This window comes from Chelonia mydas, chromosome 1 (assembly GCF_015237465.2).
Source record: "Chelonia mydas isolate rCheMyd1 chromosome 1, rCheMyd1.pri.v2, whole genome shotgun sequence".
Taxonomy (NCBI): Eukaryota; Metazoa; Chordata; order Testudines; family Cheloniidae; genus Chelonia; species Chelonia mydas.
In genome coordinates, this window is record NC_057849.1 from 106,171,236 (window position 1) to 106,183,951 (window position 12,716).

The 12,716-nt window shown below is 41.0% G+C and overlaps 1 long non-coding RNA gene across 1 annotated transcript; it reads right to left on the reverse strand.

The window, feature by feature from the left end:
• Positions 1–2,451: 2,451 nt before the first annotated feature.
• LOC122462084 lies at positions 2,452–9,278 on the reverse strand. The gene is made up of 3 exons (XR_006284427.1): positions 8,883–9,278; positions 6,109–6,151; positions 2,452–3,635 (listed from the first exon to the last, which is right to left on the reverse strand). It is a non-coding gene; the product is annotated as an uncharacterized LOC122462084 (long non-coding RNA).
• Positions 9,279–12,716: the final 3,438 nt, after the last annotated feature.

The window sequence follows — 12,716 nt, forward strand, 5'->3', positions numbered from 1 at the left end:
GCAAAATAGGGATAATAATTAGGACTGGCCAGAAAAGAATTCCATCTCTCAAAAAATTCCAAGGTTTCAAAATGTGGTTTAATGCCAATTTTTGAATGAAAATGAGACCTTTCAAAACTTTTCATGAGAAAACATGAGACTGTTCCCTCCTACACAGGCAACAGCCTAATGGTTAGGGCACTCCCATGTTCAAAAAGTACCTGCTCCAATTGGGCAATGTATGGACTTGAATGTGGGTCTCCCACACTCAAGTGAGTGCCTCTTGCTTGCTCTGGTTTTGACTAGAAATTCCATTCTGGACCTGAGACTTTTCCAACAAAATTTTAATTGGAACTGAGGCATGTCCATGAAACATTCTGGTATCAATGAAAGGGCATTTTTGGACACAATGTTTTTGGTCTAACATTTTCCAACCAGCTCTAATAATAAATACCCCTTATCTTACTGGAGTGTACTGAAAATAAATTCATTAGTGACTGTGATGAAGTGAGCTGTAGCTCACGAAAGCTTATGCTCAAATAAATTGGTTAGTCTCTAAGGTGCCACTAGTCCTCCTTTTCTTTTTGTGAAGCACTCAGACACTACAGTGATGCGTTCCACAGAAAAGCCAATAAATAAATAATAATTTGAATACTGTGCAGGATATAAGGCATGGAGGCCACACACTGAGCCATGATGAGAAAAGTAAATATTAACTAGCAGCTCCCTAAGTGAGCACCATCCTCCCTGTGCACTGAATGAGGCAAGGGTCTGTGGGGAAAAACAGTATGGTATATAATTAAAGGCTGGATCATGCCTATGCACAAACCAGTCTAATCAAGGTTGCACCGGCAACTTTAATTCTGGTATTTTCTAATTTGTGTCTTTGCAACATCAATAATGTTGTTTTAATGTAGCTTTTCAGTGTGCTGTATTTATATATGCAATTTTGAGGTCTTGTTCAGAGAAATAAAAAAAATTGTCACTGACAAAGGAAAATACACCCACTATCAAGCACGGGCTTTCTATTCAAGTAGCAACCATGGACTACCATACATGGCCAAGTCGCTCAAAATCCGCTAGTCTACCTTAGATTTCTATTATATTTTGAATTGTAATTGACAATTAGTTTATTTGCAATGAGACCTACATTTTTTTTGTACACTATCACAGAATTAGAAGCTACTGTTCTATACAATATTCTGAAAAGAGCGTTTGGCGCATCTCCATTCAAAATTACAACTAATTCATTGTAAAATTTGAACTTCAAGTGAGAATGAGCAGATCAGGATATATTTTAATCATATCCCTTAATGTCCTACTATCAGGTGCTCTGATACTACAGTGATGAAGGTGGTAATATGCACTGTTAGCACTGAATTCTGTAAAAGTCTGGACCTAAAATGCATTGGCACAAACGGGGAACCTGCTCAGCACATTTACCTGAGCTGGTATTCTAACTATTGCTTTCACTTCAATAAGCACCTTATTTTTGTAGGGAAAAAATTTAAAAAAACCCTCCATTCCTTTTCCAGATATTTGCACCCACTGGATTTCCAGATGTTTTAGAAAATACAGAAAGGCTTTCCATGCTTTTCACAACAGCAGGGTTTTTTAGCTCATTAAGGAGCTATATTTATACTTTACAGGCGCCAAAGAAAGTTGCTCCCCATCCTCCTTAGCAAGAAGGATGATGGCCAGGGTGTGGGAAAAGGGAGGGGAGAGAGGAATTTGCCATGCTCTAATGGGAGAGAGAAGGGATCTGTCACACCCACTAGACAGAAGGAAAACAAAGTTTTTCATTGACTAAATCAGCTTTTCTTCTTTATCTTTTTTCACTTTTGTTTATTTTATTCATGATAGATTCTGATCCCCTCAATCAGTAATCCCAATGAAATGTGAATAAGGGAATCAGAATCTGGCCTGAAGTGTTTAGTGATTCAGCTGAACATTCCAGAAGCGACTTGGTTGTTAGTCACATGTCAAGAGGCAATACAAACACATTTATGAAAGCGAGTGTTTAAGAAAATTAGCATGGAGTTTTCAGTAAAAAACTATAACAAAAATGTTCAGCTTTATAAATTAGGACTCCGATCCTGCGGTCTGATCTGCGTGGCAGCAAAATTACGCCCCTGCAAAATCTCATTGATTTTAAAGGAGCACTGCTTGTGGGCATACGAGTCTGCCGATATGGGTCAAATGGCAGGAAGCCTGTAGATAAAAGCTAATATGCTGGTGTGTGTATAAATGGAACACAATGTAACCTATTTATTTTTAGGTCAAACATGTAATTGTCAGGGCAGAGTGACATGACGCTTTCCAAATGTAATACAAGTGGTTTGAAATAGTGAAAGCCTTCCCAGCCCCCTTTGAATGTAAACTCCCAATTGTGGTTTTACAGCAACATTATTGGAGTTGCTTATTTATTTTATTTATTTATTTATTTAAGATACATTGTTTCTGCTTCAGACTCAAAAGGAAGGTTGTTTGGAGAGAGCCATTCTAATTAGAAAAAACAAGCTGCAGCTGTTCTTGGAAGAGCAATAAATTCCTTGACTAAGCCCCTACTTACTCAAAACATATCTTTTTCTAACGCTCTTTAGAAGACTTGTACAATGGCCCCGCTGTTTATAAGCAACCTTCTATTCACTGCGCTTCTCTGGGGCCAGGTGTGATAGCAATATTGTATGTGGCATGCTCTTTCTTAATGTTTTCTTCAATCAGTTGCAATGTCCTGTTTCTTTGTTTTTTGAATTTTTGGTGATTTAGCATAAATCAGTGCGCGGTTGATACTTTACCATCAGTCACCCTGTCATCCCCTTACATTGAGTAATATCTTATTCCACAAGTATTCCATTTGATTTCAGTGGGATTACTTATGGTATAAAGGACTGTTAACTGTGAGTAGAGGTTCACAAAATGGCTGTTAACAATTCTTGGATTCTGAGTTGTCCTGGTCAGTTTGAGGGGTTCTGTGATCAAAGAATGAGAATATGGGACAGAATTTGCAAGAGCCACTCAGGAAATTACCCTTATCAATCACATGGCATATATCCAAACATGGACAGTGCAAATTGCTTTCAGAGAGTACAAATGTAGTTACATTTTATGTACAGTAAAAGAATCAAAGTCCCAAATTTCTACTTACACACCAAACCAATTCTAGTATAGTTAGAAGTCATACATACAACAAATTTGTTCTTTGAAAAACAAAACCAGATTGCTGACAAGTGGGCTCCACTTTGTCTGTGAAATTAAGTTTCTGTCCTGATATTGTGAAATGGCATCCATTTTAAACGGAACAAATGTAGCACAGGCAGAAAAAGCCAAGTAACATTGTAGGGTTCTCCAGAGTTCCATAAAATGCCTCCTTTGGTAAGGGTGACATAGGCTTCCAGTCAGAAACTTTGTTTTCATATTGCTGTACTTTTAAAATGACAGAGGCTGGCTACAGACTTCCTCATTGCAGCCATTTCTGTTGCCAGCTTCCTGGCTTTATACAGCCAAGCCCACACTTGCTCAGCTGAGCTTCATCTTCTAATCAGGAGTTGTTTCTCCAGCCTAAACCCTTCATGCATGGCATATCTCACTAGTTGGGTCTTCTCACTTCCTTAGCCCCTTCAGGGCTAGCATGGGGTGAACACCCAGTCACACTCCTTAAAGAAAAATAGAAAAAAACAGACAGAGGCTACTGGAGCAAGCTTCACCATCATAGCTGCCATATGCCACTCCTACTATCTCGTGGGACCCCAGACATTCATCCTTAGCCTGAGAGATGTCCTGCCCAGGCCAGGCCAGAGAGAAGGACCCAGATAACATTGCCATCTCTACTGATTCTAGCTGAATCCCAAACACAATCTGGGATGAAATGAGACCAAACTTTAACAGCTCCAGCCCATCTCAACTAACATAGTTTTCCCCCGAAAAGGACAGTTATTACCTCTTTACACCCTCTAAAAAGACTGTCAAATAAGGGGTTTTCGCTCTTAAAAACTCTCTCCAGCTAAAGAGACAAGAAACAAAAGATGTTGTTAAAATGAAAGTATTATTACTTTACATTTCAAATGCCTTAACTGTTTTTTCCTTTTCTTTATCTTTAATAAAAGGTTAAAAGGATGCTTAATGATATGCATGCCAAGGTACTAGGCAGGTTGAAGTCTCTGTATACCAAACATTGTTTAACACAGTTTAAAGCTGGACAAAAACTAAATTATGTTAATACTGTTAGCCTATTTATTCCATCTAAATTAATAAAAACAGGTCAAAAAGAAAACTTCTGTGCCTCCTGCCTGGACAGCCAACTAGTGGCCTTCAAAGGCATCCTACGAGCAATACTGGAACCCCTTCCCTTGGCTGAGGTTCCTTTCGAAAGGGTGGGCATTGATATGGCAGGGCTCCTAGAGAAAAGTGCCACAGGGTACCAACACATCTTAGTGATCATAGATTATGCCATGCACTATCCAGAAGCTGTACCATTGTGATCCATGAGTGAAAAAATAATGGTAGATGAAATTATTATTTGCATGGGTCCCCAAAGGGATTTTGATGGAGTAGGGAACCAATTTTACATCGCCCCTCATGCAGAAAGTCTGCAACTTGTTGAAGATCAAAGTCTTCAGGCATCAGTATACCACCCTCAAACTGATGCTTGGTTGAGCTATTTAATCAGACCTTTAAGAATATTCCTCAAAATATATTGCCCAGGACACTCAACACTGGGATCAGTGACTCCCAGCATTACTATTTGCTATTTGGGAAACCCCCCAGGCCTCAACAGGGTTCTCTCCTTTCTAATTATTATATGGAAGGCAGCCCAGAAACTTACTAGATTTCATGTGAGAAACATGGTAAGCCCAAGCCATGGAAGCCAAAAATGTCATTTGATACATCCTAAAACTACAAAAGAGGCAAGGGACTATGGGAGCATTTGCTTATGAAAACCTCCAGAAAGTGCACGAGATACAGCAGTGGAATTATAAGAAAGGGGCATGTCTGTGGATCTTCCAACTGGGCAATAAGGTCTTGTTGCTTTTGCCAAGCTCAGAACGTAAACTAAAGGCCCAGTGGCAGGGGCCTTATGAAGTAATGAACTGTCTGATCCGACAATCAGGAAGGAAGGAAGAAGGAACAGCAGGTTTATCACATAAATTTGCTGAACCTGTGGAAATCCGAGGAAGGCCTTATCATCACGTCTGACACTGACAACCTGGAGCTTGGACCCCACACCTGCATCCTCCCTGATCACCATTTACTACCCTGAAAGAAAACCTAAGCCGGGAACAAAGGAAACAGGCACTCCAACTTGTGGTAGCATTTGTAAATATGTTCTCTGCTGAACCCAGGAGGACACACTTGGCCCAACACCAAATCCTTACCAACCCTCTTAAATAATACAGAAGCACTGCAACAAATACAAAGGAAATAAGGGTATGCTACACTGGAGCTGGAAGCAAGCCTTCCACCCTGAACAGACTTGTGCTAGTAGGGCTTAAAATAGAATGCTAAAAATAGCTGCATGCATTTTGTGGCATAGGCTCTCAAGCTTACAGAGCTGGGTGGACTTGAGAGCCCAAGCTCCTGCATAAGCTGCTATGTCTTTCTCTTGTGGATTGATTGAATTGACCACTGGGCAATTCTGAGTGACCATTGTGTTTTTGTGTGTTATGACAAAAATCACCTTAGTGCCAGAGCTGGCTGAAACCCAGTCTCCATTCTGAGGGAAATTTGGACATTTCCAGAAAACTTCCATTCTGATAGGTTATGAGAACAAGCAATGTTGAAATCTGCTGCAGAAAGGAGATTCCAAAAATGCGGTGTTTGTTTTTTGGGGGAAATCACATTTCCATTCAGTTTTTCAGAATGAAAGGGAAACAACATAGGGAGTCGGGGGCCCTGAGTTCCATATCAAGCAGGGGGTCTCAGGTTCCAGGTTCCACAGGGACAACCCTGGAAACCCTGGGGTCCCCAGCTCAAGGGCAGGTCACATGGCAAGGCTGCCACAGAACAGCAGACACTGGAACCCTTACAGTTCCTGGCCCCAGGACAGTCTGCATGGCAGGGCTACAGTTGATCCCTTTCAGAAATATAGGGCAAAACAAACCTTAATTAATCAGCTGCTTAATTAATTACCTGTACCACCGTTCTTAGGGTTCTTTTAATTTTGATTGCTTACCTAAAGAAACAGGAATCAAGAGTTGATATTAGTTTTATGGAGTTTATTAAATATCCTTAACAATAGCCATTAATAGTATAGGATATAAGAAGGCAAAAATAGTAGTGGACTATGATTTGGCTATATAAGTTACAAAATTGGTTGATATAACCATTCAGGTTTTCAGAATCAAATCACACAAACACAATAGAGATTAACACATACTCAGTTACTATACTGGGAACATGACTGTTTAGATTTTTGACTGAGTCCCTCAGAATACAGCTTCACTTGGGCCAATTGGTTTTAGCAACTCCAGTGTTGCTAAAACAATCCAAAGCTAGATCACACAACAATTTGGTCAATTACTTACGTGCCAGTTCACCAAGGTCTCCTTCCCAATGGGTCTACAGTAATCAACACTTGTTTTCTGTTTCCCAATGAACTATATTAGTCTCAGGATCTGACAAACAGTCCTAACCATCTGTCATAAACTCCTACATTTGACAGACTGTACAGACTGAATGCAGTTGAAAAGTTTGCACATTTGGTCTCATTTTATGTCTATATACACTGAGAATTTGAAAGGCAATGTGAAACCATTAACTAGGGTAGATATGTACACCGTTCAATAATTCTAATTAAGAGTAACTTGTTCAATTTTAAAGCTACTTTAAGAACATAGGAATGGTCATAATGGGCCAGACCAATGATCCATCTAGTGCAGTATCTTCCGACAGTGTCCAGTGCCAGGCGCTACAGAGAGAAAGAACAGACCAGGGTAATTATTGAGAGATCCATCCCCTGTTGTCCAGTCCCAGCTTCTGGCAGTCAAAGGTTTAGGGACACCCAGAGCATGGGGTTGCTTCACTAACCATCTTAGCTAATAGCCATTGATGGACCTATCCTCCATGAACTTATCTCATTCTTTTTTGAACCGAATTATACTTTTGGCCTTCACAACATCCCCTGGCAACAAGTTCCACGGGTTGACTGTGTGTTGTGTAAGGTAGTACTTCCTTACGTTTGTTTTAAAACCCACTGCCTATTAATTTCATTGGGTGACCCCCTGGTCCTTGTGTTATGTGTGCAGCCCTACCAAATTCACGGTCCATTTTGGTCAATTTCAGTCATAGGATTTTTAAAATAATAAATTTTATGATGTTGGCTATTTAAATCTGAAATTTCAGGGTGTTGTAATTGTAGGGGTCCTGACCCAAAAAGGAGATCTGTGTGCGGGGGTGTCACAACGTTACTGTGTCACAAGGTTATTGTAGGGCGGGGATTGCGGTACTGCTACCCTTACTTCTGCACTGCTCCTGGCGGGGCGCTGCCTTCAGAGCTGGGTGCCTGGCCAACAGCCGCTGCTCTCTGGCTGCCCAGCTGTGAAGGCAGCACAGAAGTAAGGGTGGCAATACTGCAGCCCCCCTAAAATAATCATATCAAGAAGGAGTTCTGCAAAACTCCCCTTAAATCTTGTGATTCCCCTGCAACTCCCTTTTGGGTCAGGACTCCCAATCTGAGAAACGCTGGTCTCCCCTGTGAAATCTGTACAGTCCAGGGTAAAAACACACTCAAGACCAGATTTCATGGTGGGAGACCGGATTTCACGGTCCGTGATGCATTTTTCATGACCGTGAATTTGGTACGGCCCTAGTTATGTGAAGGGATAAATAACAATTCCCTATTCACTTTCTCCACACCATTTATGACTGTCTAGACCTATATCATATCCCTCCCACCTGAGTCATCTCTTTTCTAAGATGACCAGTCCAAGACTTTTTAATCTTTCCTCATATAGAAGCTGCTCCAGACCTTTAATAATTTGTGTTGCCCTTCTCTGTACCTTTTGCAATTATAATTTTTTTCTTTTCTTTTTTTTTGAGAAGTGGTGATCAGAACTGCACACAATATTCAAAATGTTGGTTTAACAAGGATTTATATAGTGGCATTATGATATTTTCTATTTCTTTCCTAATTGTTCCTAACATTCTGTTAGCTTTTTTTTTTTTACTTCTGCTGCACCTTGAGCGGATGTTTTCGAGAACTATCTGTGATAACTCCAAGATCTCTTGCGTAAGCGGTAACAGCTCATTTAAACCCCACCATTTTGTATGTATAGTTGGGATTATGTTTTCCAATGCGCATTTCTTTGTATTTATCAACATTGAATTTCATCTGCAATTTTGTTGCCCAATCATCCAGTTTGTGAGATCCCTTTATAACTCTTTGCAGTCAGCTCTGGACTTGAGTAATTTTGTATTGTAGACAAACTATGCCACCTCACTATCTACCCCCTTCTCCCAGATCATTTATGAATATGTTGAACAGCACTGGTCCTAACAAAGATCCCTGAGGGACCCAGATCTTTATCTTTCTCCACTGGCCATTTATTCCTACCCTTTTTTTCAACCAGTTATTTTACAGCAATCCTGATTGGAACCTGTTACAAAACAAACACAAACACTCTAACTCTGATAAACTTAACACATACAGAAGCATGTCCACTTCCTTACTACTTAGGTACTCAGTTTCAAGAAGTGATTAAATGACCGATTTGGGTCATTACCACAAGAGGCAGTCTCCGTGTTATTTATCACCAGATCGTTGCTCAGCCATCATCTTTCAGCTCAGTTATTGTTTACAGCAGGACACAAGTTTAAATCAACATGATAATAGTCTTTTCCTGGCATGCTAGCGGGCAACCCCAGCAGCTGGAAAATAGAAAGAGGTGCCTATCCAAGATACTTACTTGATGTCACCAGAAGGAGTCCCAGGTGGCCAGCCCTCGACTCCAGTTTTCTCCCTTCCAGGTGTCTTCAGTTTTAAGGAAGCGATGTGCTGAAGGGGAAAGACCATTTTATACTATTTCTACTGGGTGGTCCAACTTAGTTGTTCTTGGAAGTGCTGGCATGAACCAATCAGATGGTGACCCATGCTTCTTCCAAAGATTGAAAGCGTCCAACCAAAATGAGTCATCCTCTCTAACCATCCAGTCAGGGAACAAGACATCAGCTTTTGAGTTCTTGCAACTGGGATTGGAATTTTCCAGTCTCTGTGCAACACATCTCGTCAGACCAGCTTATGTAAGAAGTTAGGCCATAACTGTTGGTCCAAACATCTTGCGACATACCTTCAACGCTGGCTGCTTTAGACTTGTTTTAAGAGTCCATTATGCAATGCAAAGTCACTTAAGCAGGTTCTCCAACAGGCCAGAACAGCTGTATTAATCTTCCATTTCTCTCCTGCTTGTTTTAACAACAATGGTGAGATGTTGATATATATGGCTGAGCTGAGTCTGTGAATTATCAATCAAACAGTTAGATTTCTGATTATTCCACTTTTTGCTAAAGTGTCCTTATAAACACACTATTTAGTTTCAGTTCCTTTTATTTACTGCCTCTTTCAGCATAGGTGTACCTCACTTGATAGCATAAACATGCTTGATTGTAAACATTAGCTTTACTTCTTCACTTTATCACTTAAACTACAAGAAATCAATATGACTTTGTCCTCTCAGGATTGCCCAGGAGGTAAACCCTGTCATTAGAGTTACAAAATTTTGCCCAAAGCTGTATTACTTATAGTTGACTTCCCCTTAAAACACAGGTTTCAGAGGGGTAGCCATGTTAGTCTGTATCAGTAAAAACAACGAGGATATTCATCCCTTCTTGTCAACTGTTGGGAATGGGCTACATCCACCCTAATTGAATTAGCCTCATTAGCACTGACTCCCCACTTGGTAAGGCAACTCCCATCTTTTCATGTGCTGTATATTTATACCTGCATACTGTTTTTTCCACTCCTTGCATCTGATGAAGTGGGTTATAGCCCACGAAAGCTTATGCCTAAATAAATTTGTTAGTCTCTAAGGTGCCATAAGGACTCCTCATTGTTTTTCCTTAATACACACTTTAATTATAAAATTAGGTTCCATCAAGTTCCCTATTTTACTACTGTGTTTGGCACATCATATAATATCGGGGTTTGATGTTAATTTAATATGATTTTTAATTCAGTTACTTATTCACGGACATGGAAACAAGAAAGTCTCTTTAGCTGCACCAGCGGTACACTCTTGCAAAAGGCTGCAGCAACTCTGAGTTTCCTCAGACTATTGAAGAAATATAGCATTTAGACCTTGGGGTTTTATTCTCTGAGCCTTCCTTTTTTATTTTATTTTATTTTTTAAAAAAGGCCTTAATGCCTGGGTAATTCTTAAATAATAATTGCTCATACCTTTGGGGCCTTAGTTACTACACATGGGAAACCCAGACTCCCCAGCAGCCCACCAGACAGTTTTCCAACAGAAACCAGCCTGTTGCCGCAGGAGTTCATCAAAACTGAAATGTTAAACGTTTCAGTTTTGACAACTCAGCATTCAAAGAAACAAACACACAAAAGAAAATTCCCAGTCAGCCCTTCCTTAGTACCCGGGGCGCCAGACCTCAGTTTTCCCCCCCTCCCAGCTCTAAGCATTTCCTTCTCACAGTTTTGGATGGGCCAATTTCACTGCTTTTTAACTGTTTAGCTTTCTGGCCAAATCATAAACTGTCCCTTTGGCCCCCTTTGCAGGGTAAACAAGAAGTACAACAAAATAAGCAGCCTTTCAGCTCCTCACTTGTATCAGGGCTTTGCCTGCCCTTCCTTGGGGGTTCAGGCCCCACTTTCTCTCAGCCCCCACAATTCTCTGAGTAAAGGAGTTCTACTGGGCCCACTCCAGAACCCAGATCTCCTGTCAGCCCTGCATGTCCATTCCCTGTAGGCCTTCTCCCCAAGCCTCTGCAAAACACTTCCTCATGCATCCTCTCATCAACCTGATTCTAGGGCAGATAACCCTTCCTTCTCCCCACAGGTCCCTCTTTCAAATGAGCTTAGAGGCTGCCCATTTATCAGCTGATCCTGTTCAATTCAGTCATATGACCACTCCTGCAGTATCTCTAACTGTTAGTAGCTGAGGTCCTTCCTAGGTAGGAGGGTTAACCCCTTCCCTGCCAGTCAAGTGACGGGGCCTGTGTACCCTATATCACCCATGTACTTAAAGATTTTCCTATTGACAGGGCAAAAAGGTTGGAGGCAATTGTTTTCATTTTGTTTAATTTTCCATAGGTGTGTTTTTGTTTTTGTTCCCTCTCCCCTAACCCCCGGTCCTTAGGTAAGGAAAGGCAAAAGTAGTAGTCTCTGCCCATAGGGGGAAAAGGGTCCTTTTATCACAGCTGCTGTGAGGAAATCCTCAAGGGTTCTCCTTGCTGTACATGGTAGGGATTGATCCACAATGGGAGCAATTGTTGCCACGATGGGAAGTAGTGGGGCTAACGCATCTCAGGAAGATCCTTGCTTTCTTAATTTCCCTATTGCCCACTGAGTACCTGCTTGGTAATTGTTAGTCTCAGCACATTTACCCACTTTCTCTCTGTGGTCCATAATTTTTTTCTGAAAAGCCAAACAAGAACCTAAATACCTAGTGATGCTTCTCCCAGCAAGGAATACATGCGGAAGTTGAATGTGTGTTTAGGGGGGTCATGCACACTCTCACCCAGTGATAAGGGAAGAGAGCAGCCACCTCCAGGAGTGTCATTAGCTTATCAGTTTGGTGCTAAGAGTTTTGTTCATTCTTTTTCTGTCATTTTTCATTTTGCTGCTCCTAGGCTTTAAAAACTCTGCAAACGTGCCGTTCTGTAGTAAACTCTACCGCTCTTAAGTTATGCAAGAAATTAGGGCTAAAGGGGATGACAGAATTTCCTTTCATATCACATAACTTCAGTCAAAATCTTCGGGAACTACAGTAAATCTGAATGCACCACGTGTTCTGCTAAACTCCAGGAAGTGCTGTAATGTGCGGCAGCCTTCTGGATTCAGGAGTGAGAGTGCTCCTTATCTATGCTACAATCTAGATCTACAGTGACACTTAGTAAAACTACATTCCCAAGCATCAGTTTTTGTATTGCCATTTCATATCTCTTTTTAATGACAAGGAGATGCAGTACAAGTGTACAGGATCGCGCCTCGGGAGCTACGTGGTTCATCTGAAAATAACTCCCTGCTCAGGCACTCATCTCCTTCCATGGACTCTCGAAGAGAAGCTGATAGTTTCTGAATGAAGGGAAGGATGAATGCATTAAAAATGCATTCATTCATTAAAAATGCATTATCTCTGTAAGGTTTAGCACACATTACCTTGTGAAAGTGAAGGACACAGTGTGTTTGTGTATTTATGGTACAAGGGATCAACTGCTTTCATGTGCATGTGGCCATTTCTTTATTGTGCATCCTCGTGTTGTTAGTTATGCAGGACAACTTTCCCTTGCTGTTTTAAGTACTCTGAAAAGTGTCTCAACAGATGACATTGTGGGGTTCCGTGCTTGCGGTCTCTCACGGATTTGAGATCAAGTTTCCTCAGTTTGTACATAATTCTTCATGGCCCCCAAACAGCAGCCCCACAACCTTGACCTGAATTTAGAGAAGTAAGCTGGATGACTCTTTCTCACACAACACACACTCCTTTCACTTCCATTACACACTTTTTCACCATATACTCATCCAATTCCTTAAAATCATGTGCATGCCCACAACTTTGATTCCCTAG